Here is a 21,920-nt window from a genome sequence, read left to right as displayed (position 1 = left end):
ATATAAAAATTAGAAGATGTGATTTCATATGAGAATCGTGTGCAAACACATTCTCATTTGGAGAAGGTCTTAATGTTTTTAATTACGTGAGTAATCCATGAATTTGTTCTCATTATTAGAAATGCAGCCTCTGTAGAAACCTGGAGGCCAGAAACCTGGAGGCTTCATCAGCCTCTTGGGAACATCCATCCGTTCTCCCGGATGGGACTGCCCTGGCCGCCCATGGTAACCATCCTCGTCTTGTGTTTGCTTTTGGTTTTGTTTCACATGCCTTTTTGTACCCACAGACACCGGAAATTTCCCAGATTTTCCCTTGCTATATGCTATTTCTCTAGTCATCTATGTGATCAATTGGGTGGGGGCGTGGGGAGGCCAAGCAGTTCTGGTAAAAAAAGTAGATAACAAGGAAGGGAAATAGTCCCAGAGCCTGGATACGGTGGTGTTTATTTTAACTACGAAGAGTGACTCAGGAGGTGTTGGGAAATGTGTTTTCGGTCAAAGTTTACTTTTTCATCACCCTAGAGATAGAGGTTGCCTCTCACCCCAGGAGTGAACGGGCAGGTTCCTACCCATTCCTGTATTAACGCTGTTGGGTCCACCTCTGACGCGTGACAGTGACCCTGGATTACTTTCCCAGCATCACAGGCCGAACTGGGACACGAGCAGACCTGCCCGTGGGCATCGCTCGTTTCCCACGTATTCGTATTCCTGGAGTGTGAGGACTGCAAGCCAGACCCTGAGGTCTCATTTATCAAAACAAGAGGGCCCGGTTTTCTAGGTGCTGAGATAAGCCTTAGCCACAGTCAGCCCAGCCTGCAGGTCTGACACTCAAGGAACAAGGCCTCCCCACCGTATTCCTGGCCTGGTCTCTGCTTATTTCTGGAAAGGTTTTCTTTACGCTTCCCTTGTCGGGCAGGAAACTCCATCCCAATTTTCTCTGTTCCTGATTTACCTGCTCTTTCTGAAAAATCCTTTCCTTCTCTATAATTCCTTCCTTCTTGAGCAGAACACGTAATTACAGAAGTACCGCTGCCCACTTTTTCAGTATCATAAGCTTCCATGAAAATCAACGTAACCCAAAGGCCCAGAGACAAAACACTGAGGATTAGTTCAATGGAAATCAGACAGGAAGTCAGTACTTGTTACCCTCTCCCGGATTCTACCTGCTTCACGATGATTTCCGTAGGGATGTTTTGGACCTGAACACAGTCCAGCGCCTCTAGGTAGTGGGGTTTCCACTCCTTAGGGGCAGAGGAAGGACTAGAGGATGGCATCCTGGCTTGGAGAGGAGCATGTGGCCTTTGGACTATAGAGGGAGACACGTCTGACTGTCAGGGACTTTAACGCTAAATCTGCCTGTAAACCTCTAAGATAAAGGTGTCTTTAGCCCCGTATTCTAACTATATATGTGTATAAACACATAAAAGAGAATGACAAAGTAGAAATGTCCATAGTTCTATATATGAATAAGAGTAAGTTTTAGAATTTTTTTTTGGCTAAGCTTACTTATTTTTTTTTCTGTTTCATAGTACTTTTTTTTTTTTTACAACTTTATTGGAGTATAATTGCTTCACAATGGTGTGTTTGTTTCTGCTTCATAACAGAGTGAATCAGTTATACATATACATCTGTTCCCATATCCCTTCCCTCTTGCGTCTCCCTCCCTCCCACCCTCCCTATCCCACCCCTCTAGGTGGTCACAAAGCACCGAGCTGATCTCCCTGTGCTATGTGGCTGCTTCCCACTAGCTATCTATTTTACGTTTGGTAGTGTATATATGTCCATGCCTCTCTCTCGCTTTGTCACATAAGCTTACTTATTTTTAAAGCAAGCATCATATTTATCATTACCCAGGTTTACCACTTTTAGGATTATTTGAAACAACATCAGCCAGTCTTTTACTGTCAGATGCACACACACACACACACACACACACAACACAATTATATTGCCTGTATGACATAGCATGAAAAGATCTATAATAAGCCTTTTCCTTAAGTTATAAACGTGGTGTAATTCCTGAAGAACTTTTAAAGGCAGCCCTTTTTAACCTTCTCAAATGCATACTCAATTTGGAGAATTTTCTTACTATCTGGAGTTGAATGTGAAAGCCAATGGAAATGCAAATATTTCAGTCCTGTCACAAAGTTAGATTTGCCTTTTACTGGGAAGAATAGTGCCACAAGCCAGCTTCTGCCTGTCTTGTCTACTGTGACTTTGCGGTGCCTTGAACGCTGAGACAGGCTGGAATATCTGCTGATTGGAGATACCGCTCCCAGGCTAAGCTCTCAGCCCATCAGCGCAATTAGGGAGTAAGTAGTTCCCTAATTGTCACTTTCAGGGCATTGCAGCTGATACTGCTGAGTCACAGCAGAGGGAAGCGTGACCATGAGTGAGGGGGACCCGGGACACCTCCTGGGCGCCACTGCTCTGTGCTCTGCCGTCCTGAGTCACACGGACATGGGAGCTGCAGAGCCGTCGGGCGTCTGCTTTTGAACTTCATAGTCTCCCAGTCCTAGTGCTTTCCTGGGGTCCAAAGCCACCCCAGTCTAAAGTTGCAGAGTGATGGGGGGAAAAGAGGCTGAAATAATCTTGGCTATCCATCTTGGCAATCTACTTTTGGAGGAAATATGTACGAGTTCCTTTTAAATCCTGAAGTGTTGTACAAATGTCACTCGACGTGAAATCAGCAGCTCCCTCCCACTTTACAAAAAGGTCTTTCCCTTGGGCCTCCCTGGTGGCGCAGTGGTAGAGTCCGCCTGCCGATGCAGGGGACACGGGTTCGTGCCCCGGTCCGGGAGGATCCCACATGCCGCGGAGCAGCTGGGCCCGTGAGCCATGGCCGCTGAGCCTGTGCATCCGGAGCCTGTGCTCCGCAACGGGAGAGGCCACAGCAGTGAGAGGCCTGCGTACCGCAAAAAAAAAAAAAAAGGTCTTTCCCTGACTAGACAGAAATTCCCCGAATCTAAGAAGAAACCGCACTTCCGTGATGGTCCGTGCAGGCTCCTGGTCATCATTCTGTCCATGTGTCCGCAGAACTGGGGGTGGGTGAGGGATGTGGGGAGGACATTAGCCTTCCCTTAACCCATGTCTTCAGGACACTCGTGCTCAGGGTCTCGGTGGAGGTTGGGAAGGCCAGCTTTGTGAGAGTCCTGCGAAGGGTCCCGACTGGGGACCGTTCTGGAGAGTCCAGAGGCTCTGTGGCCGGCGCTGACCCCCGCACAGGTGCCTGAGTCACTGGCTCACGTGCCTGATGCATGAGTCGCACAACTTAAACCAGCAACTTCCTCCGTGTGTGGTCAACGCCTTAGGACTGACTTGGCAACACGCTCAAGGGTTTCATTTACTTTTTCATTCTCTGGGAAAGTTTCACTGAAGGATTTAGATCTAAGTAATAACTCATAGGAGCGCACTTGTAAATCTCCTCCTGTAATTTCTCTTCTGACTGTGGGGCGTTACACTTGGGGAGTTTTGCCTGGTCACCCAAAGAGGAAGGAAACCTCTTAGGGCTCGGGAGCCCTACAAGAACCACGTGCTGTCTGGGCTTTGGGGAACCAGGGTGTTTTGTGGTGGGACAGTTGCTGAGCCTTTTTTTTGGAACCTCACAGCCACACACATGGCACAAGCTAGCCCTGTCATTTGAAATCCAGGTAGGAAGGAAGGTGGGCCTTCACCGCCACCCCCGTCCCCCAGAGCTAAAGCAGGGGCAGGTCATTCAGCCAAGGTGAGCAGAAGCCCTGGGTCTCCCTAACTGTACCCACGAAGGAGAGAGGTCTCCAAGAGAGGGCACCCCTGCTCTTTCCAGAGCAACTGTGGATCCTCCCAGATGCGACCCTCATCTCAAAAGTCAGAGCAGAGGGATGAGTGCCTGTCACGTTGGGTGAACGCTAGTGCAACTCCACAGGGTCACAGGATTGTGAGAACGCGGCCGCGCGTCAGGTCAGAGCGCTTGACGCAGCTAAGCCACGTGCGCGTTGCAGGGAAGGGCACGATCCTGTGGAAATCACTAGTTCACTTGCTCAGGTAACAGAGAGAGAATTGTCGATGTTTAATGGTTAGGGGGAAAGCATTCATATTAGAAACGTTTGCGTGTATGTCTCAGTATATAATTATAAAGTATATAATATATATTATTAATAATTATATTTTTAAGTGGACAGAAATATATATATGTATGTATATATGTGTGTCTTTATTTTACAAGGCTTGAGTTAACTTGCAATAAGAAAAAGGAACAAAATACAAAAAAACACAAAGCGGAGATGAAGTAAGGCCGCACGTCCATTTGTTGACTGTACAGCGGTTGCTGTGTTAAACTTATTTAACCTGTAGTTTCCCAGCTGTCCGATGGAAAGTGAGACCTCGTCAGCTTTTCCTTTTACACAGGACATAGCCTCCCCCTATCCCCATGATTTAGCTGTGTGGTTTGGGGCAATGTGCTCCCTCATCTTTCTGTGTCTTGGTTTCCTCACCAGCACGTAGGGGTGATAACAGAGCTGCCCGTGAGAAATAAACGAGCTGACACCTGTGTGTCACTCCCATCTGCCACAGTGACAGCTGTTGTTATCAGATGCCTACATGTGCTCTGCAAAGGAAGCAAAGCTGTAGCTAACACACTGTCAGAATTTTTTCTTGCTTAAATTTTTAATCACAGATGGTCACGTGGTCATCAAGGACCTCAAGGTGTTTTTATGGCAATTGGTGATTCGTTTCATATGCAAATTGACATAAACTGAATATTGAGCTTCCTTGCAGCTCGGAGCCCATTCAAGGCTCATGTCTCTACTTGTGACCTGGTGTATCATTCCCGCCACACCCGGAGGCAGCTCAGCCTCCAGGGAGGGGAAGTGGGTGCCCCTGGTGAGGGGGAGGACCTGTGAGAACGTGTGTGGCCTGAGATAATGCTCGGCCAAGTTTGGAAGATACTCTGCCACAGACAGATCTTTTCCCTGAGAATTTTCATGTAACGTTTAAAAAAAAAAAAGTTGCATTTTTTTGTTTGTTTGCCTGTTTCCAAGAACCTTCCACAAGGAAATTTTTTGAGATGTTATTTTAGGAAATATTTTATTTAATATATTCTGATTATTAGATTAAGTTACAAAATCAGTAAGTAGCAGTCATTACTGATGTAAAATTCTATCTCAACTCAGTAATGAACGTAGGTGAGGGACCCACTCTGTGCTGCCCTGTTTAACTGTCCCTCCCCAGATATAATCAGTGCCCTTCAGAAATGATCATTGCACAGCCGTTTTCCTGAGAATATTTTTCCTGTAGCCTTAATGTATTGCTCATTGCGATTCAGCTGTTGCCTGAGGCCTTTTATTCTTATCTAGACAAGTGATAGAATGGATACTGTATAAGGGCGTCTTTGGGGTGGATAAAAACCATAGAATCAAAACCGCAAGTTGACAACTTGAAGGAATATTAGAGTCCATCTCGTCCACCCGGTCATTGTGTCGATGAGGGTCTGACTGCCAGGACAGTTAAGACAGAGGCCTGGGGACACAAAGTCAAGGTTGCCGCCCGGGGTCCCTGGCCCTGCTCTGAGCCCCACCAGGAAAACAGTGGCTTGTCCTGGATGGTCCTTGGGGAACAGAGACGCCTCTCATTTGACAGATAGGTTAAGTGAAACATCATAACACGTTATTACTTCTCTGCGCATTTGAGTGAAAATGAATGATGCTTTGTGTCTTTCAAGTACGCGTTTGCCTATTTGCGCTGCCTGGTTGTAGTTCCCGGGCAGCCCTCCGGGGGCGCACTCTTCCCGCTCTCAGTGTGTGTATTTCTGGCCGAAGCCCCCCTGCTCCCGTGGTGAGGTGAGGCGTGTTCACGGCCAGCCAACGTCGGCTCTACTCGGCAGCCTGTACCGTGGCAGGAGCTGCTGGACAGATGTCTTGGCATCTAGGGTTATCTTGTTTCTTGAGTGAGGCCGTATCATCTAGTAGCTGGGAGTCTGGACCCAGACCTCCGGGCCGGGTCCTCAGCCTTTGTTTCTGTGCTTCCGGTTCCCCTGTGTGGGTGGGGATCCCGGTACGGCTGAGCTCCGGGCTGTCGTGAGGGAGCATCGGAGTTAAACAGTCCAGGGAGCGGCGGTGCAGGTGAGCAGGGCAGGTGCAGAGCGGGGGCAGGCGGCGGTGCCCTCAGCCCCTCCGTCGTGGCCAGGGGCGGAGGGTGCCTGCCGGAATGCTGCCTTCTCCCAAGGGCCCGGCCTCTGAGTGAAGCCCCCGGCGACCTTTGATAGTCCACATACATATACGGTATTCGATTGTACATACAGTGTTTAAATTAAATGTGCGTACCTGCGTGCTGGTTTCCTCTTTCTCTGGATTTTCTGCTCTGAGCCTCATTTTCCTGAAGATGAAATAGATCATCAGAGGGAAACAGCAGAAGGGAAGGGCCCGGTGAAAACTTACCGATGTCTCAGGAATCTGAGCGCTAACGTCTCCTGGCCCCTCTCCCACGAGGACACGGTGGGGTGTGTTGCCACTGTGGTGCTCGGGTCCCTCGCATCCCAGCACCTGAACAAGCTCGCCTAACTGAGCCGGCACCTACCACGTCATGTGGTCCAAGCCACCATCAGGACTCACCTGGATTCCTTCAGGAGCCCCGGCTTCCATCCTGACTGCTGCCTGCACGCCTGCCCGTCTGTTCTCAACACCCCTGCTCAGAGCCCTCCCGCCCTCCCCGCGGGCCGGCACCCCTCTGAGGACACCTCGCACCCTCCCTTGTCTCCTCCCCCGCCTGCTCGCTGTGCCTGGAGCGCAGGGCCTTTGCACGGGCTGTACCCTCCTCCTGGGATGCTGCACCCAAATGACCAGCCCACTTAGAAGGGAGCTGCATTAGGACAGCTAGGCTGTGCCGACCTCCCAAACGGGCTCCTAGGCCTCAGAGCTCCATGTCATAACTTCACCCGTGTCCCAGCCCAGCAAGGACAGGCAGGAGGCCCCCTGTCAGCAGTGACTCGGAGGCCCGGGCTGCTTCCATCTGTGGGGCGGGGAGCCAGAGGCACGTCCCCTGAGGGGGCCAGCGTCCATCACATCCGCTGAGGTTCCACGGGCCAGAAGTAGTCACGGGGCCCCATCGCATGACCCAGTCTGGCTGCCAGGAACCGAGAGGAGGGGCGTGGAGGCAGCCTCAGCTCCACCACCTGCTGAGGCTCTCAAACGGGCGTCTGCAGCTTGCGTGTTGTCTGCCCCCCGACTGCCCTGATCCAAGGCCCTCGTAGGAGCTTGTCAGCATCTGCCGATGATGGAGGGGTGGGTGGGACGCCACCTCCCCCTGCAGCCCGTCCCCTCCTCTCACTAAGACACCTTTGCAAACTGCTGATTTTCACCAGAAGTGCCCCCAGATCGTGTGACCTCAGGCCTGAGCTCTTTCTTCCTGAGAAGTTCTGCCTCTGGGCCGCTGCTGAGCGAGAGGTGTACGGAAGAGGGCCAGGCGGGTGGGAGGAGCTCGGGGTCCAGGTGGCTGCCTGGTGTCTCCTGGGACGGCTGAGTATGTCCCCTGGGGACCCGCAACGCTAAGACCGGGATGAGGGCTGTGGTCTGGGAGCGGGTGAGGCCCCCAGTGCACGGCGAGCTGGGAGGGCATCAGCCGGCGCCGGCGATCTGAGGCACAGAGGCCACAGCTGGCTGTCCAGGCGCTTCCCCCACTGGTCCTGGCCTTCAAAATAAAATGTGCTGCTGAGAGCCACTTGAGGCCAGCAGAGTCACAATAGGGCAACAGAACCATTTCCAGAACAAAAGGGGAATACAGGCCATAGGATGGCACAAACTGCAGCTGTGATGGGCTTGGCCAGCAGAAGGCACCGTGTCCCAGCTGGGACCCCGGGACTCAGAACCCCTGTGGCCCCGCCCGTGGACCCTTCCCCTCACCCACTGCCACAGGCGAGCCTGCTGGGTCTTGGGTCCCCAGCTTGAAAGCACCCATATTGGCTTCCATCAGGAAAAGTGACCGTTTCCAATGTCCACCTCAAGCCAGCCTGAATTTGTAACGTGGCCCCTGGGAGCTGGCGTGTGACCGGGGCAGTGTCACCTCCGAGTCCCCGGCCAGTGGCCCCGGCAAGCCCGAGGACAGTCCGCCTCGAGGGTGGAGCAGGTCGAGGGCACCTTTCCCCGCCGGCCCCTCCTCCTCCTCCTTTGGCCGGTTCAGGAGGTGGCCGTGGCCTTGCTTGTACTTATTCCAACGGGGGAGGGGCACCTGCGTCCTTCCCGAAGCTTTGAAGGGTGAGCGTCACCTTCCCTCGTTCCCACCAAGGCCATTTCTATGAACGCTGTCTAACTGAAGAAAGAAGGTCTTCTGGAAGGCGCGTGAGGCCTCCTGCCGCGCTCTGGTCCCACGGGCGCTGCAGGCCAAGCGCAAGCCGCTGCCTCCCCTCCCCCAGCCCTTACCCATCGAACCAAAACGGGCCCTGCCCCGTCCACACCCGCACGGCTCAGTCCTGCTGGCCACGTGCGGTCTGCCCCGGGGATGTTAGGTGTGACAGATCAGGAAGGCTGTCACTGGCCGTCACTGCTTACCTCTGTCTCCCCAGGGTGAGGGGACCGTGGTGGCCGCCCTGCCCCTCGGCACCTGAAGGGTTAAGGGGAAATCGGCCCTGGGTTCGGCCCAGGCTCCGTGTCCTGTGTCACCCTCCCTGTATGAGTCCAGATCCAGGGATGGAGGCACAGCCCCACACCTGTTCCTGCAGGTGACCTAGCCGTACCTGAGCCGGGACGACAGTGGCAGGTGGGCTTGTACAGCAGACCCTGGATATGACTCAGTTTGGCAGCTTTCATGTCGTCATCACAGGCGATCAGAGGTGTTCCTGTCAGTCCCCAGCAAGTGGACTCTAGGGAGATGGCTGTGATTTAGGCACGTGAATATTGGAATGCTTTGTTAGTAGACTTTTTGCATCCAGGCCGTTTTTATTTCAAGGCTACAATATAATCATTTTCCAAGTTATGTAAAACTTACCTAAGAAGGTATTCCTTCTGCCTTCATTGCTGTCTCTCTAACAGCCAGGAAGGACCCTTCCCGGATAGTTGAATTTTATATACTATCTTAATTAACTTGAACATTGCCTCTAGCTGAAATTTCGTATTTAAGTTGCTTCAAAAAATCATGTCTTAATGTTTCCTTTGTCTCTCTGGAATCTTTGATAAGAACCAAAGACACTGTGGCCCAGGGTTATAAGCGGGGGTCCCGTAACTGGAAGGCAACTGTGTACCAGCACCTGATTTGCCGCAGGTGGGGGGACAGGGTGACAGGAGCCTTGCCTCCAGGTGACAGATGACTTGTGATGCCGCGCTTGCACAGCATCTGCCCCGGTGCTTTACGGTCTCCAGGGTAGGCCTTGTGAACGGTCTTTCTGGAAAGCAAGTGCAGTTCCAGCCACAGAGAAACAGAATTTGACTCATGTCCACGTCCACTCACATTCATTCTCATAAACACACTCCCTGTCTCACACTCATGCTAACGCACAGACTCGGTCAGGCACATTCTCACACACGTGTGCAGGGGAAGGCAGGACCGGAGGGAGGGAGGGAGGGGCGGCCCCACATCTGAGCCCCGGGGTGGGCGCGCCGCTCAGCTGCAGGCTCGCCGGGTGGGGACCGTGGGGACCACACATCTTTGCTTGCGCATGAGGCAGGTCGGGACAGCTGCGCCCAGCTGGGTGTTGTTGGCAGAATCTCCCTGGCAGTTTCCTCGCGGGCAGTTGTTTGCTTGTAACTAAAGATGAGAGGGCTGTGTGCCTTCAGGAAGATCCGGGGAGCCATGTCCCAAGGGTGGGCCTCAGGCAGTGGGGAGTGTACCATTACCGTCCTTGCTGAGATGCCTGTACAGGATGGGGCGGCGCCTTCCGGGGGGACTTGGAGATCCCCCAGCGTGTCTCTCTTGGGCCGCGGTTTCCCGTCCTGGCTCCTCTGGTCCCCGGGGGTCCGCCTCGCGCTCTCGGGGCTGCTGTCCAGTCCTCAGTGTCGTTGTCACTCACCTCAGTGACATTGGACTAAAGAAGTGAACCCCTGCGATGAAGAGGGGTGGGACCCAGGCTGGGCGCAGCAGGAGAACCAAAAGGAAAGTTTCCAAACCAGTGCGGGGAGGGAGGGAGGCATGGGTGTGACTCTGAGCCTGGGGCCAAAGGCGGCCCCAGGCCCCTGGGCGGTGAAGCGCTTTGGGTTCCACACTTGCTCTTTGAAGGATTAGGCGCCTGGAACGATCTGCACGCTGACTCACTCATAGTAGAGACATCCCTTGAAATACAGTACACAACCGGCATACGTTCTTCCTACGTTGGAATTTCTAAGCCATTCAAATAGGAGCATGTATTCAGAAGTAGCCCGGAGGTGTACGTGCAGCCGGGCTCCAGGACCATGACAGCTGAAGCTCAGAGAGGGGATAGCGTGCAAGCTGACACGTAAACAATAAAGAGAATGCTCTCGTTGTGCTTCAGAAAGCCAGTGTCTTCGAAATTGTAAAATATTGTCTACAGTTTTCAAATCTCTTTTATTTTTGCAACTGCTTCTCTCTTCAGCGCAGTGCTTGAGGCAGGAGAGCAATCTTCTGTCCCAGGTCCATGTCAGTGAGTAACTCCCAAGTCTGGAAGGATCTCCCTGGGACAGTAGTGCCTTGGGGACGTGTAACTTCTGGGGGCCAAGAGAGGAGCTGGAAGATGGAGACACTGTTGCTCGTCAAAGTCTGTCACTTGTGGTCGTTGCTGCTGTTATGCCACTAAAGAACATCAAGGACAAACCCTGCCCTTAGCAAGAGGGCAAAACAGCACTCGTTTCCATGGCTACACAAGAGAGTGTCCTTTGGCCGCTAGTTAACCAGTGACAGTAACTCTAACACATCCCAGGCCCCGCTGAGCCACCTCAGATGGGCTTTCCTCTAAACTTGCAGGAATGCCAAGAGACAGAAAATGAAACCAGCCTTTGCTTCGTTAGGGTTTGAACAGACACCAGACTATTAAACCCTCCGTCTCCGTAATGCATGGCACAAGGACTGTTTTCTTTTTTTTTTTTTTTTTTTAAGATGTTGGGGGTAGGAGTTTTATTAATTAATTTCTTTATCTTTTGCTGTGGTGGGTCTTCGTTTCTGTGCGAGGGCTTTCTCTAGTTGTGGCAAGCAGGGGCCACTCTTCATCGCGGTGCACGGGCCTCTCACTATCGCGGCCTCTCTTGTTGCAGAGCACAAGCTCCAGATACGCAGGCTCAGTAGTTGTGGCTCACGGGCCTAGTTGCTCCGCGGCATGTGGGAATCTCCCAGACCAGGGCTCGAGGGACTGTTTTCTTAGTTTGGAATAGGAACTACTCATTCCACAAATATTTACTGAGCCGTTTCTATGTGCCAGGCGTGGTCTCAGTGCAGGGCTGCAGCAGTCAGCAAAACAGAAGACCCTGCCCTCGGGACATGACCCTTGACCTGCGTTCGGGTCCTGACTCTACTGCTTAGTAAATGTGTGGGTTTCGTTTTGACCTCGCTGACCCTCAGTATTTACAGCTATAAAATGGGGATTGTGATGCCTGTGCTGTAGCGATGGGGGGCCGGGGCGGGGGGCGGGCGCAGGGGGTCCAGTAGAGACAAATACCAGTAAAAGGCCTCCCACAAGAGTCTGTGAGGATGAAGCTCACTTTTCCTCCTCTCCGTCTTCTTCCGCTTGGCGTGGAGCCTCTGGGTTTCACCCACACGTCCTTAACCAGGAATCAAAGTTTCTGAGGATTCTGTCCCTGTCTTTCCTTTACTGATGTGTCAGCCCCCGACTGTGGAGGCAGGACGCACAAGGGACTCTTCCAGGTGAGCGACGCTGTGAAACCAGAGAGCGTCGAGCGAACCTTGCATCGGCTTCTTAGGCAAGTAGCATGTCCCCCCGGGGGAGCTGACATGCATGGGAGGGCCACTGGTCCACGTGCAGAGTCAGAGGGGCTTAAAGAGAGAAGAGGCACCTGTGGCCCTTAAATCTATAGTTCTGCGCTTTGCGGCTGGCATATTTCGTACTGGCATTGCTTAACGGTCACGTGTTAGAAGATTAGTTTTTAGACTTCTAGCTTTTCAGTTCATTATTTTCATCAGCACTATAATTACAGTTTTTGCACAGAATTTTCCTCTGAATAGTGATAGACCTAATGCCTTTATGGCATCGTATATACATTATTCATTGAGATGTTCTGATAGATATGTAATCATCAGAGATACATTAATTCTCTAGCATTTGGTATTAAGTATTAAACGTCTCTTTGCTTCTCCCAACTGCCTTAAAAATATGATTGAATACATCCCCTTGCATCTTCTGATTTCTTTTCTGTTTGGTTGAAAAGCTCTGTTGAAGCAACAAATGAGTAAAATGAAGACTTCCTTAATTGCTTTTATTTTTAACACCTTTTTTGAGGTATAATTTACCTACCATCAAGTTCACCCGTTTTAAGTGTAGAGATGAATGATTTTTAGTATTTTCATAGAGTTGTGCGACCCTCACTGTAATGTAACTTTAGAACATTTTTTCACCTCAGTAAGAAAACTTGTCCCATTATTGGTCCTTCTCTGCCCTCCAGCCCACCCCCCTCGGCCCCCAGCGACCACAAACCCACGCTCTGTCTGTGGATTTGCTGACTCCACACATGACAGGTGGCCTTCGGTGGCTGGCTTCTTTAACCGAGCACCGCATTTTCGAGGTCCATCCATGTTGTGTGGTGTGTGTGTGTCAGTGCTACATTCCTTCCTACAGTGGTCCGTGGTTTGCGTGTCCACCCATCGACTGCTGGCCGTTTACGTTGCTTCCGTATCCTGGCCACTGCAAATGGTGCCACCAGGAGCCTGGTGCTCAGGGCCTCGGGGGGCAGACACCTGCCAGACTGGCATTATTTTGTCTGTTGTGTTGAGCTCCAGAGGGCAGGGCTGTTTGCTTAGACCTTCATTTTTATGTCTGTCCTTTGCATTTGGGTGTTTAGTAAACATCACCCCCCAGAGCTGAACTCCATCCTGGTGGCTCATTCACTTAATCCATGACGCAGTCAGGCTTGCTGGTGGCTGAGGCATGGGAGACCCTTGGCATTTCGCTGCATCGGAGATTTCTTTTCCTGCCTCTGCAGACCGTTATGGTCTGGATCAGCAATCAAACTGGAGTCCACTGACCCACCTTGAAAGTTCATGTCCCCAAGCCCGTGCTTACCTGCACTAAAGCAACCCTCCCCCAACTCCCATATTCCAGAAGCTGCCTCTCCCTAAACTGAAGGAAAGGTGGGAATTCTAAAGAGAGGCCCCGAGACTGGAAGGAACCACAGAACAAGACCGACGGTCATTGAAAGTCTCGGCTTCCCCCCGGGAACGTGGGGAGGTTCGGCCTGCCCCAGCCACTCCGCCCGGCCTCCCGGTACACGGGGGACCGTGGCTTTTAGGGAGATCTCAGAGGCAAGGGTTTGACAGGATGACCCTCCAGGCCCAGCACGTGTTCCTCTGACCCTCATCCTGAGCCTTTTCCTCAGGATGCAGGACATTTGCAGAGCAGGACACACTCAAAGTTGGGGACAAAGGGGGGCGGTGATCTGAAGTGCTCTAGCAGAATCGGCTGTTTTGCTTGTGCAGGGGTACGTTTCCATCTCTGCGAATGTTCCCAGGGAGCCGTCATGCCAGCCTCACGAGCAGACATCTCTGACGCTCCTCAGACACAAAGGGACCCTGGGTTTCCGCATTACCACTAAATAAAAGTGTGATATTTAACAGGTACACACACACACTGTTATCTGTAGTTACCCTGCAATGTGGTCCAGCAGTTTGAAAGTGTAGATCATTAAGTATTTTGTACCTTCAGTTAATAGCTTACGTCAGCGAAACAAACGCTCTCCCTCCTGTGTGTCCCTGATGCAGCCGTCAGATCTACCCACAGGCTGGCCACTGACCCGTGCTTCAACTCTGCAGCTGAAGTTTTCAGATGGTGCCTTCCTGCCCCGTGTGTTCTGAGAAATGCTTCCTCAGAACCAATGTGTGGTCGCTTTCGTGTCTCACGGTTGTGTGGGAGGCGTGGTTCTCCTTCCTGTGCGTCGCCTACTTGCCGTTTTTCAAGCAATCTCACTACTACGTAGCACTTTTTCTAATAGAAGGAGAAAGAGGTTAGATTCATAATAGTAATTTTTTTAACTTTGGAAACGTCTTTGCTACAGGAGATGGGACGTTCTGAAAAGTGTGGGATTTTGTGATTGTTTATCACCTATGATCCCAGCCCCTGGGGGTAACATTCTGACCTGCGGTGGTTTGCAGAACTGACCCCGGACCGGAGGTCGGCGGTGATGATGCAGGCGCTTTCTGTTAGGAAACCTGTCATTTCAGTGTCTCTGCTGGGCGGCTGTCCTCAAGCAGTGATGCTGACTTGTAATCAGTGTTGCATTCTCCGTGGTCTGTGATATTTACGTGGAGGTTAGGGAGGCCAGGGCAGCGCCCTCTGTCCATTTGCTGTTGTCAAAGGCTGCTTTGTTACTATCTGTCATCCGCCTTCTCCAGCCAACGCAATGTTCCTTTTCTAATGGGAAAGAATAAGCGGATTAACTCCAGACGCATGACCTGATTACTTGGAAAGCAAACCTCAATCATAATGTATCAAGGTCATATTCATCCATTGATCCATCTATCCGGAGGTATCTTGTTGCAGAGGGCAGTCTTTAACCATGGGAGTGCCTGCGCACACGCGCGCGCACACACACACACACACACACACACACACACACGCACGTGCACACACACGCGCACGCACACAAGATGACAACAACCAAAAAGCCCTACAACCATCCTAACCATCGTTGCTAAGGAAACAGACATTTCCATTTCCTAGAGGTAAATTTATTGAAGAAGAAAAAAAATCACAATTTTTTAACAAATGTTTTTCTTCTCCTTTTTAACTTGATTTTAGCATTACAGATCTGGTTTTGTCTGTTCACACAGCACATAATCCCTGGGTGCCCTGAGGTGTAAATGAACAAGGAGCCCCTCGGTGGGGACAGACTGGGGACTGTCTGCTGCAGACCGGGTGGGAAGGTGAACACAGCCCGGCAGTGCGGAGGCCACCAGCCAGGGACCGTCCTGAGCGGGGCCCAGCCTCTGTGGAGGCTCCAGGGGGCCTGGGGGACGTGGCTGCTGAGCCGCCCCTAGAATGTCAGACCAGCGCGGCCGTTACCACGTGTCCCCGCGGAGCTGCCTGGGGCCAGCAGGCCGTGCGGGGTCCCTGGGCCGGAGGGCTGGGCGGCAGGGCTGCAGGGCGGTGGGCGGAGCTGACACTTGGAAAGCTGTCAAAGGGGAGTTTGCCCGCAGGGCGAGTTTCGCCTTCGGCCCATCAGCAGCGGGCAGGCACCGAGGGTCCTGAGCACAGCGGACGGTGCCTCTGTCCTCAAGGCTCTGAGAGGACAGCCCTCGGGATGCAGCGCGTCCGAGACGGGGCTTGCAGGCGTGGAGGAGGTGGGATGGCAGGGGCGGCCCCGGCCCCCACACTCGCCTCTCCAGACGGTTCCCCGGGTCGCGGCCGAGCCCCCCGTGCTCTCAGGCCACCCAGAACCACCGTCCGGGACCTTCCCTCCCTCCCTGCCTCCTTCAGCTGCCCCCATGCTGGTCTGCGTGGGCATCGGCCCAGCTCAGCGTCCACGGGGCCCAGGGGGAGGCACCTTGTCCCGAGGAGGTCACGGGCGGGTCGTCAGCGTTAAGACCCTGAAACCCTTCCGTCACCTCGACTTGAAACTGGGGGGAATAGCAAGTACAGCTGGCGTCTAAAGCTCAGCCCCGGCTGCTGGCATCCGGGGGGGGGATTCACAGCCTGCAGGAGGTGGGGTCTGCCTGGCCACGAGGGCGGAGGTGACGAACAGCAGAGTCAAAGATTCAGAAATACGGACGCATGTGGTGCAAGCGGCCGCCTCGACGGCAGCAGGAGCTGGGGTCAGGAAAGGTCAGGTAGAGTGACTGAGATCCGGGTCCGGATCCGGGAGGCCTTGGAAGCTGGGCCGGCTGACCTGTGAGATTCCCGCCCCAAATGTCTGGGCATCAGGGTGGCACACGTTAACACGGGCCTTAGACACATGTGGATAGATCCACCTCCGCAGGACCGACACCCCTTCTCACTCTGCTCTGGGTGCTCTTGGAAAGCCCTGGGATGAACTAATACCCCTCACACCAGGGCACTGAGCAGTAGCTCAGCGCATCACAATGCACAGAGCATTCTCAGGGATTAAAAGCTTTATCCCCAAGCGACCACTTTCTAAGGACGACATTTCATGCCCTGCATTTCAACATGTGTAGACCTTCAGGCCAGAAGGGACTTTGCAACCTGCTCCAGCCCTGCTGTGAGCGATGCTGGCCTTGAGTGATTACACGTGAGCAAGGCAGCGACACCGCCTCAGTGCCCAGGACCTGCTCCAGCACCTGGAAGGTTACACCATGCAATTGCGTCCTTCAGATTCCTCAAACCAGGGTCCCTCAGAAATAAACCAGGACCCGTAGCAAACGATGCCAAATTGTCTCTGGGATAAAAATGTAAAATGTTACAGTGAGACTCAAGGGGATCAAATTTTCTTCAACTTTGGAGAGCTTTGTAATACTCACACATCCATGTATGTGTGTACGGATTTATTTTCATGATGTGGAAATGCTGACTTTCTACGTCTGATAGTTTCCTTATCTAATTATTCAGGGTTCATGCAACAAAGCATAAAAATAGATTATTAGAGGCACCCATTGTGTTTAAGTTAGAATTTTCATAAATCAGTCTTTTAAAGTGTCTACTTCTACTGCATGAGACGATAGGGAATATTTTCCATTTCTTCAGTCGGATATCTTATAAAGTGTAAATGGTGTCTGATTATATGATCATGATAAATGGCCTCAAAACGATTTCTAAAAAGGAAAATAAACAAACCAAAAAAAAGCATGAAAATATTAGCATGCACTTGACTAAAGCAATATATATCTGGGAACAGTTAAAACAGCAGATAAAGAGAGTTTACCTGAGAACATTTTTATAATCGATATCTTGAAATGTTTCCTTTATTTTCATTTATCTAATTGTTACATTACCTTTTCTTAAGCTGAAAAATCATGTTTTACTGCCTGAGGTTTTTTTTAAGTATTTCACTGAATATTTCTTCACTTACAGAGTTTTCAAGTTATTTTTATCTTTAAAAAAGAGCAGTAGCTGACACTAGCTGGTACTGGACTGGCACTGCGTGGGCACTTTCTCAGTGCTGGGAGGCCGCTTGTGAAAAGCAGACATTGTGTGAAGCGCCCCCATCTCTGCCGCTAGACATTTGACACCATTGTTCCAACTGCGGCTTCCAGGGACAGACAGTGCTGCAGGACAGATCTGCAACTGTGCCCAAGGAAAGATCTAAAAATAACGTTCTCATTTACTAAAACCATAGCAAATGTATCGATTATTTTTTGCATTGTGAGCCATGGACTGTGCCGTCCTCTCAGCTCCTGGAGGCCAGTCTCCAGACCCCGCGCGTGGTTCTTCCATTTCTAAAAACAGCAGCACGCTCCCCATCCTTCTCATACCTGGATGACAGTCTCCCTGACTACCAGCTGCAGAAAACTGTGCCTTCCAGAGGCTCCTGTGGTTGATGAAACAGTCCCAGAGAGTCTCCCTTTTGCCATAAGACATAACATGATCACAAGTGATACCTCATCATATTCACAGGTTCCACACACTGAGAGAAGAGAGAATTGTACAAGGGGTGAGGATTATTGGGACCCATTCTTCAGTTCTGCCTACACAGGCATGAAATGAATATTGAATGGATGGATGGGTGGGTGGATGGATGGATGGTTGGCTGGATTGACAGGTGGATAGATGGATGGATGGGTGGATGGGTGGAAGGGCTGGTGGGTGGGCTGATGGGTGAGTGGGTGAGTGGATGGATGGATGGATGGATGGATGGATGGATTTACAGGTGGATGGATGGGTGGGTGGGTGGATGGTTGGATGGATGGGTGGGTAGGTAGGTGGATGGATGGATGGATGCATGCATGCATGCATGCATGCATGGATTGACAGGTGGATGGATGGGTGGGTGGGTGGATGGTTGGATGGATGGGTGGGTAGGTGGGTGGATGGATGGATGGATGGATGGATGGATGGATGGATGGATGGTTGGTTGGATTGACAGGTTGATGGATGGATGGATGGGTGGGTGGGTGGATGGATGGATAGATGGATGGATGGATGGATGGATGGTTGGTTGGATTGACAGGTTGATGGATGGATGGATGGGTGGGTGGGTGGATGGATGGATGGATGGATGGATGGTTGGATTGACAGGTTGATGGATGGATGGGTGGGTGGGTGGATGGATGGATGGATGGATGGATGGATGGATGGATGGATGGATGGATAGGTGGATGGATGGGTGGACGGATGGGTGGGTAGGTGGATGGATGGATGGATGGATGGATGGATTGACAGGTGGATGGATGGGTGGGTGGGTGGATGGTTGGATGAATGGATGGTTGGTTGGATTGACAGGTTGATGGATGGATGGGTGGATGGGTGGATGGATGGATGGATGGATGGATTGACAGGTGGATGGTTGGATGGATGGGTGGGTAGGTAGGTGGATGGATGGATGGATGCATGCATGCATGCATGCATGGATTGACAGGTGGATGGATGGGTGGGTGGGTGGATGGTTGAATGGATGGGTGGGTAGGTGGGTGGATGGATGGATGGATGGATGGTTGGTTGGATTGACAGGTTGATGGATGGATGGATGGGTGGGTGGGTGGATGGATGGATAGATGGATGGATGGATGGGTGGGTAGGTGGGTGGATGGATGGATGGATGGATGGATGGATGGATGGATGGATGGATGGTTGGATTGACAGGTTGATGGATGGATGGGTGGGTGGGTGGATGGATGGATGGATGGATGGATAGGTGGATGGATGGGTGGACGGATGGGTGGGTAGGTGGATGGATGGATGGATGGATGGATGGATTGACAGGTGGATGGATGGGTGGGTGGGTGGATGGTTGGATGAATGGATGGTTGGTTGGATTGACAGGTTGATGGATGGATGGGTGGGTGGGTGGATGGATGGATGGATGGATGGATGGATGGATGGTTGGTTGGTTGGTTGGATTGACAGGTTGATGAATGGGTGGGTGGATGGATGGATGGATGGATGGATGGATGGATGGGTAGGTGGATGGATGGGTGGACGGATGGGTGGGTAGGTGGATGGATGGATGTATGGATGGATGGATGGATGGATGGATGGATTGACAGGTGGATGGATGGGTGGGTGGGTGGATGGTTGGATGAATGGATGGTTGGTTGGATTGACAGGTTGATGGATAGATGGGTGGATGGGTGGATGGATGGATGGATGGATGGATGGATGGTTGGTTGGTTGGATTGACAGGTTGATGGGTGGGTGGGTGGATGGATGGATGGATGGATAGATGGATGGATGGATGGGTGGGTAGGTGGATGGATGGGTGGACGGAAAATGTATGGGTTCTTACACAAGGTATTCCCAAACTAGTCTTATAAATATCATAATAATAGCAACAATAACAAAAGCCCCCACTGAGTGTTCACTGTGCCCCGGTGCTAAGAACATTTTATTACGCGCACCTCAAGTGCTTGTCACAGCAGTGACCCGGAGGAGCTCCACATAGTCGTCCAACCTCACCCGTGAGGCACCCAATGCGTTGAGAGATTAGATCACGTGGTCAAGGTCACATAGTAGGTGGTAGAACCAAATCAAAGTCCGCTGGGCTTCACTGCAGCAGACTCCGGTCCTGTAGTCCAAATTCAGTTTAACGCTGCCGGCATTTGTTGAGCACCACTGTGTAGAACTGGCCTAGAGGTAGGAGTACCTGCTGTAGCTTATTTGATCCCCACTGAACAGCAGTTGGCGCTGGTGCCGGCGATGCCACCTTCTCGGGGGCTCCTGCAGCCTCTGTGCGTCCGTGCAGAGTCACTGTGAGAATCCCCAGAGGCTGCACAGGGGACAGGACCGTGTGAATACCGGGCTCTTTGGAATCTCATCACCTTGACACCAGCTGGGTTTGGGAGGCCGGGCGTCCGGCCTGCCACCACTGTCGTGCGACGGAGAAGGTGTGGACTCGGCGGGGGGGGGGGGGGTGCGGGGAGCCCTCCTCCGGCTCCGGCTCCGCGCGGGACTGCCTCGCCCGTGACCCCATCCCCGCCGTGGGAGGGTTTGAGGGGCCAGCTATTTAGAGCAAATAAAAACTATATGTTCTGGGTCCACAAAGGAGGCATTCGTGTGAGATGTGTGGGTTGGCAAGATTCGTTTGTGGCGAAGTTTTAAAGAAATCTCTGCAGGCAGCCTGCGGGCGGCCGCATACCTCTCATAGATGCAGAATTTCTGCCGGAGCAGATCCACAGGCCACAACCATGGGCCTTTTTGTTCCTTCGCCCTCCCTGGTGACCCTGAGTGCAGCGTGCCAGGAACAGAAGTACTCCACACACAAGGAGGGTCCTCTTCCCCCTGGCCCACACTGGCAAATTCCAGGGCTCCACGGGGCCCAGGGGCGTGGCCAGCTCCCCTGCAGAGAGGGGCCCGGTCACATCAGAGACGCACACGCACCCCGCCCGGCGCCCCTCCTGCTCAGAGGGTCGCCGGCCAAGGGCAGCGGGTGATTGTAAGGGGCGGCTCCCTCCTGCCCTTCCCCCCTGCCACCCCGGGCTGCACGCTTGTCTCTGTCGCGTTAACGTGAGGTTCTGTCTAAGGCCCTGAGCTCACAGCCTGGTTTGTGGCCGTCGGTTTAAGGCAGCCCCTTGAAGGACAGGCGCTGCAGAGCCTGCGGGCTGCTCCCCGCGGCCGGTGCCTGGCCTTTCCGGGCAGGCTGCTTCAGGAAGGAGGACGCTGGGTGCGCGTTCAGGCCAAGCCCAGCAGACCCCATGCCTGGCGGCCGGTGCGGTGCCTCCACCCGCAGGATGGAGAGGGGCTGATGGTCCACAGACGGGACGGGCACGGTGCTTTCTTATGTGGATGGTCACGTGAGATGGCACAGATGTTCTTGTCAGGTAACACGTATCAGCAGGCCCAGAGAAGAGTAACGTGGAAACTCGACCAACTTCTTACCATCAACCAAAAATGAGAATCCCGGCCAGGACTCAGGTCTACCAGATGAAACGATGTCCACCTCCCTTTCCTGTAGCTTCCCTGCTACAGAATCTCTGCTTGGCGGGCGGTGGGGGCGGGGGTGGGGGGAGCTGGAGCCTGTTTCTGCAGAAGGAGGCCAAGGCTCTGCGTGGTCACTGATGGGCCGGGAGGGGACGGGCAGGGACGGGCAGGGCAGGAGGCTCTGCTGTGGTACTGCTTGTCTGCAAAGCTGCCTCGGGCGAGAATCCTGCAGCAGCAGATCCAAACCATCTCCCTGCCACAGAAGCCAGCTGAGCAGCGAAATTTACAAAGGCCACTGGAGGACACTTGTGTGGTCTAGTTCAGTTTCGAGTTCTGAGCTTCTCCCTTGTTGTTCCTGAGCTGTAGGAAACCCAATCATCTTCTCTTGTTTTTTTGGAAATAAGCCCTCTTCTGCAATGGGCTGAAGTATTGGATAACTTTTCTTTAGTTCTTACAACCATCTTTGTATCCCTTAAGTTCTTCTTGACTCTAAAGAAGGCCGTGTGACTTCAGATTTCCTCTCCCCTTCGGATTCAGGTCACCCGCCCTGAAGGGCTTGACCTTGGGGTCACACATTTGCCAGGTCAACTTGTCCCAGTGAGAGAGGGCCTGAAATAGCGTCAGTCGTGCTAATCTACATTTTACAATGGTGTGGATGGTCTCAATGATCTTTAAGATGACATCTGATGGAAAAAATGTGGAAGAACAATATAAGTTATAAAGCATGAGTTTAAAAACAGCAAATCGAAGATCAAAAAACTAAAGATTTCCTCCATTTTGTGGATTCCACAGTGATAGTTCCTTCCATCTGTTG

At 52.3% G+C, this 21,920-nt stretch overlaps 1 protein-coding gene across 7 annotated transcripts in view; it reads left to right on the top strand.

The window, feature by feature from the left end:
* Positions 1-21,920, top strand: part of MBP (myelin basic protein) — a 117,515-nt gene that overhangs the window by 55,396 nt on the left and 40,199 nt on the right. The window lies entirely within an intron of this gene.

Source organism: Mesoplodon bidens (genome assembly GCF_964165515.1).
Source record: "Mesoplodon bidens genome assembly, chromosome: 13".
NCBI lineage: Eukaryota > Metazoa > Chordata > Mammalia > Artiodactyla > Ziphiidae > Mesoplodon > Mesoplodon bidens.
This window is presented reverse-complemented; position numbering and strand designations above follow the sequence as displayed.